This window comes from Mustela nivalis (assembly GCF_964662115.1).
Source record: "Mustela nivalis genome assembly, chromosome: 9".
Taxonomy (NCBI): Eukaryota; Metazoa; Chordata; class Mammalia; order Carnivora; family Mustelidae; genus Mustela; species Mustela nivalis.
Genome location: NC_139028.1, coordinates 12,169,862 through 12,175,861, shown reverse-complemented (window position 1 = coordinate 12,175,861; position 6,000 = coordinate 12,169,862). Strand labels below are relative to the sequence as shown.

Sequence of the window (6,000 nt, the reverse complement as noted above, 5' to 3'; positions counted from 1 at the left end):
AAAAAATAAGGAAGGTACAGGGACATTCATGGACATGGCAGGAGTGTTTTTAATGTGTGGTGGAAACGGAAGACCTCTCTAGGAAGGACGTATCTGGGCAGAGGCCTGGATGAAGTATGAGGCAGGCTATGAAATTGGAGGGGCAGGGGGAAGGGCACCAGGTAGAAGGGATGAGGCTGTGAGGGGTGAACTAACTTCCCATGTTTAAGGACCAGCATGGAGGGGAGAGTTGCTTGAGAGCAGTGAGTAGGGATTTGGGGAGGACGATGGAGGAGAAGTTTACAGTGCCTTCCCTCTATCTTAGGCTGATCCTGACTCGTGCATTAGGAGCTTTGAGTTCTATTTTGAGTGTAAGCGCAATCCAAAACAGAGCTTTAAGCAGAAGAACTATGTTATTTATATCCTACAAAGGGATTTTCTAATGAAGGGATTTTTTCATCAGAAACCCTGACCAGTTCCAACTGGCTCCTTGCTAGATAACTGAGTATTGCTTCCTCGAATAATTCGGAGGCATCCAGTCTCAAAAGCTTTTTGAGGATTTGATAGAAGGAAACATGACTAAAGGATTGAACAAGAAACTTCCTGAAGAGGAAAGTTTGAAGACCTTTTTTTCCTGCTTTATTGTGACACAGTTGCCATATATCATTGTGAAAGTGTAAGGGATACATTGTGTTGATTGATACACTTGTAAGGGGCAAAATCTTACCACTGCAGCCTTAGCTAACATTTCCATGGCATCACATAATTACTCTTTCTTTTTTGTGGTGAGAACACTGAAGATGTACCTCTTAGCAATTTGCAAGTAGATGACACAATACTACTAACTCTAATAGCCAGGCTGTACACTAGCTCCCCAGAACTTGTTCATCTTCGAACTGGTATGTTCTACCCCTTGTCCAGTATCCCTCTGTTTCCCTCCCTTCCCGGCAGCCGGTAGCCACCTCTCGGTTCTGTCTCTATGACTTTGGTTTTTTTAGACTCCACATAGAAGTGATGCCATATGGTGTTTTTTTCCTCTGTCTGACTTACTTCGTTGGCATAATCTACCCAAGGTCCACTTACTTATATGGTTGCAAATGGCAGGATTTCCTTGTTTCTTGTGTCTCTTGTCATATCATATCTTTCATATCTTTATCCATTCATGCATTGATGGACAGGTCAATTGTTTCTGCAAATGTCTGTGAATAACCTTGCAAAGGCTTTATGTGTTTATTTCCCAATGAAAATGGAAGGAGGTTTCTGCAGGAGCAGCTGTGCACAGGCACAAAAGGGAGGCCAGAATGCGTGTGGGTTTGGCTCTGTGGTTGGACTCTTTGGAGAGAAAGCTCCAGGTAGATGCTACTGAAGCTCTTGTAGCAAAGTTCTCTGAGACATGGGGTTGTAAGCTGTGCTTCTGCCCAGATGGGCAGCCTTGGCACCTAGCTCTGGAGCACTTGGTGAACACAAGTGTGGACACTCTTAGGGCGCTCTCCAGAGGGCGGAGGCATTGCCAAACTTGGATGGGGCAATTTCTGATGACAATGATGATGATTCATGTGCTCTCACCTGGAGGCCAGCAGGTGGGTGAGACCTGGAAACTTTGAAGCATAAGTTAGATATAGCCTGCTTTCCACTTTAATTGTAAGGTGAGATGCTTGCTAAATAAGACCTCTATCGGCAGGGTGTTAGGGAGGAGCCAGGCCACAGAGTTGCATTAGACAGCCACACCAGTTTTAAGAGCTGTCCCAATGGCAGAGACTTGAAAATGTGGAAGCAAAAAAACCTTCCCTAGAACCAAGGAAATCAGATGTGTAAGATGGGCTATATTATGAGGTGGTATACCTAATATAATGGCATATTTTACTTCCATCACTTGTAACAAAAGCTGGGAGTCAAAGAGACCCAAGTTTGTCTCTTTGCTCTTCAATGGCCATAAGTTACTGGAGGATTTGGTTAAGCTCCCCGCACCTCGATTTCCTTTTTGGTAAACTGAGATAATAATGATTAATTGAGCATCAGAAGAGAGAATTCTTGTAAAGCACTTAGCGTACTAAATGGCACACAGTAAGGGCCCTAGACTGTTGTGATTCATAACAAGAAATATTATGTGTGGTCTCCGTTTCTGGCACAGAGCACCTAAAACCTTTGGCATTTCCTAAGTAAAGAGAGCAATAAAGATGTCTTTTGTTATGTTAATTAGGGGACTTTTGGACCCCCTCTGCTCGTAAGGGTAGGGCTGGTTGCCAGGAAAACCAACCACATGATTAGAGGGTTGGAATTTCCTGCCTCACCCCTCCTTCTGACCTCCAGATGGAATGGGGGAAGGTGGAATCCATTGATTTAATCTATCGTAGGTATGTAATGACTCGGTAAAAACTCCAAAGGGCTTGGTTGGGAGAGCTTTTGGGTGGATGAGCTTGCAGAACTTTGGAGGGAAGTGGTGTACCTGGGGATTCTCCTTTCTCCATACCCTGCTCTCCGCCTCTTACCTCTGACTGCTTCTGAGATAACAGCCTTTCAGTATGCACTGGTAACTGAGTGTTGAAGTAGAATGTTTCTCTGAGTTCTGTGAGCTGCTCTAGCAAGATAAATGAACCCAAGGAGGGGATGGTGAGAACTTCTGACATACAGCTAATCTGCCGGTTAACAACCTAGACCAGCAGCTGGTATCTGAAGTCTGGGGTGGGGGTTGTGGGAACCCCCAGTCTACAGCCACGTGGTCAGAAGCGCGGTAGGCCGGGGTGGGCTTGGAACTGGTGTCTGAAGTGGCGGAGTGAGCCCTTCACCCGCGGAACCCGCCGCTCTCTTTGCAGGTGGGTAATGTCAAAACGAGCTGCATTCTCCTTGAACGCCCTTCTGGTGTCCCGGCGTCGTTTGTTGGCATGATGGACACCTCGCCGCCCCCTCCTCGTCCCCGCCCCCACACTGGAATCCGGTCCAGGACCCAAAAGAGGTAAAAAATAATTATCGTATTTTGTTTCTGTGGAGCAGACAAAGTTTTACTAAATACCAAATCATGATTTAGAAAGGACGTGAACATTTGTGGGAGGATAGCTAGGCTGGGGAGGATCTATTAACCTCATAATACGAACAAGCGCTGAGAAGTTCCGAGTAATTTGCTGTGACTAAAGCAGGACGTAGATGGGTGAAGAAAAAAGGCATAGGTAGTGGCAAAAGGTGAAGTATTGTCATGTATATAAAGTGGGGAACAGATTTGTGGTGTTTAAAAAAAAAAAGCCTCAATTTTTGCAGGATAAGCATTTTCATGCCTCTAGGACTAGGAATTTTAAAAATGCACAGAACTTTCTACTTCCTTCCCCAGACCAGGCTTTGTTGGAATAGGTCTGGTCACCCCTGCTCTTTTGGACCGACCACACACATACTGCTTCTCCTTCCTCTTGCTCATTTTGGGCTTTGGTGTGTATTGCTTGGAGCAAGAGTGAGACTGTCTGAGGTCAATGCCTTGGAAATTCGAAACCGTCCTGAGATAAGTAGGATTGGCTCCTGGGTTGTTGCAGTGGCTTTCCACAAGCTTTTCTGTCGGGTCTTTTTTTCTGGGGATAGTTAATCGGGAGGAGGTTGAGGCTCCGGAAGAACACAGTGAGTCCTGGCCGAGACCAGCTGCGTTTTTGTGCTCGTAATTGCCACAAATAGAACCTGAGAAACTTCCTCTATTCCCCCACACTTAAAGCTCCTTATCTGTAGAAGACACGAATAGAACACCTCCTGTAGGAGAGTGGTTTTCAGTCAGGTCTTAGCAGATTGACAGCGCGCTGGAGTGAGCGGCAGGGAGAGAGGCAGGACTGGAGCGCGGACACTATTGTGATGCCAAGATCATGGGTGTATTTCACGGGTCTCCCGGGGTAGGGGTATCCTTTGTGACCGATGGTGAACACAGCATCTCACCCCTTAGATGCCAGCCGTGGCCCTCGCAGCCCGGAGATGCTCTGTGGCAGAGCGCCGACTTTGTCTGTCTCTTTAACAAGCCTGACCCAAATGTGGCATCAAGGGCTCTGTGTGAAACTGACCAAGAGTCGTTTCTTCATAGTGGATAGTCACGTATCTCCCTCCGTCACGTTAATGACTGCATTGGAGGCGTGGGTTGGTGTGTAAATGTTGGCGATTCTGGGACGGGAACCAGCTCCCAGGCTTAAGGAGCTTGCAGAGCAAAAATGAGGGCAAACACAAAGGCAAGAGAGAGGCATCACCAGTTGGAGCATGGGACCGGTGAGCTTCATTGTCATCTGTGCACTGTTTCTGTGCAGTGAGTTCCATTGCTTCGGGCAGGTAGGTTTGCCAGAGCGCAAGGATGAGCACGGTGCCCAAGGAGCTGAGGGTCGTTTTCTATGAGCCAGATGGAAGTCTGTGATATGGTCTCCCCCGACTGCAGAAGCAACGGGCTTGCAATGTTCTTGAGCTACAGAAGCATCTCGTCGTTTCTATGTACAATTAATTACACGCCACCAGCTTATTGTTTGCTATAAATAGCCACAGATTTGTCTTCATTTACATTTTGGAAAGCTTACTCTGCCCAGCAAGGCCTCATTTTTCATCACAGCGTGTTGGAGAGATCTCTAAGGGAGATGTGGCAAAATCCTGGCGGGTCTCTGGCATTTTGAAACAGTAACTCTGGATTTTCCAGGTTTTCCTGTATTGTAATCATTAGGAATCTCTTTTATTTCTTATCTCCATCAAGCATACCATGTTTTGAAAATTGTGTGTATGAAAAGCTGTATGCATGAAGTAAAATTTCTTCCCATTTTAATTAATAACAGCAGCTGTAATTCACAAGTTCTGATCAGTGATTAAAATTATCTCTAAGAAAGAAAATAAGAGCTATGTTTTAGTTAGGGTTTTGTTGACATTTTAGAGACATAAAGTATCATTTCCATGAATTATTCATTAAAAATAGTGAAAAACAGCTCTCCAGCTTTTATTAATGCCTTCCTGGTCCCACTAGGAGTCCAGGAACCCTAGACTATATGCAACTCCGAATTACCAGTATTCTAGTATCACATAGCTATTATATGATTACTAATTATTAATGTTAATTACACTTAACAATTTATACTTTTATACAAAATTTTCTTGATTTATTTAAGTCATCAGAATAACTCCTTCAGGTAATTATTTTGTTCCCATAATAGGAAGAAACTGGGAGTCAGAGACTAGAACTGACTCGAGCAGTAGCACTTGGCTTTCCCGACACTGTAGCTCCAGAGTCAGGTGCAAGGCTCTCTTCAAACATTTTGCTCATGTACATTCTAAAAGTTTTGAACAGCTCTGCAACCCTTCATGCACGAAGTGGTTCTGTTAAATTTAAACAGATATATAGAACTTTTCATCACAAGTTTCAGGAGTTACAATTGAAAAGTTCCCAGCATATTTTAAATGTTTCCATTTTAGCTAGAAAGCCATTACATCGGTCTTCTGAATGCATCTGATAGTATCTGGTGCTTGTGATCAGTATCCATTTACAAAACACCTGGACAATAATAAAAAATAATCACAAATTATGGGGATGCCTGGGTGGCTCAGTTGGTTAAGCATCTACCTTTGGCTCAGGTCATGATCCCAGGGTCCTGGGATCAAACCCCACTTGAGGTTCCCGGCTCAGGAGGGAGCCTGATTCTCTTCTGCCTGCTATTCCCCCTGCATGTATGCTCTCTCTCTGACAAAAAAGATAAACAAAATCTTTTTAAAAAATCACAAATTATACATCTTTCTTTCTTTTAATTTTTTAAAAGATTTTATTTATTTATTTGACACAGAGAGAGAGAGATCACCAATAGGCAGAGAGGCAGGGAGAGGCAGGCAGAGAGAGGGGGAAGCGGGCTCTCTGCTCAGCAGATACAGGACTCGATCCCAGGACCCTGAGACCATGACCTGAGCTGAAGGCAGAGGCTTAACCCATTGAGCCACCCAGGCACCGAACATATCATTCTTTCTTTTTTTTTTTTTTTTAAGACTTGTGTTTTTATTCCATTTACCCATAGAATTTTTTAAATTTAATTTTATTTT

General features: G+C 44.3%; 1 long non-coding RNA gene across 1 annotated transcript in view; it reads left to right on the top strand.

The window, feature by feature from the left end:
* Window positions 1-2,366: 2,366 nt before the first annotated feature.
* The window catches only part of LOC309840580, a 28,039-nt gene continuing 24,405 nt past the window's right edge, over window positions 2,367-6,000 (top strand). Inside the window, exons 1-2 of the long non-coding RNA XR_014298672.1 lie at window positions 2,367-2,589; window positions 2,793-2,932. This is a non-coding gene — a long non-coding RNA (uncharacterized lncRNA). The remainder of the gene's footprint in view (window positions 2,590-2,792; window positions 2,933-6,000) is intronic.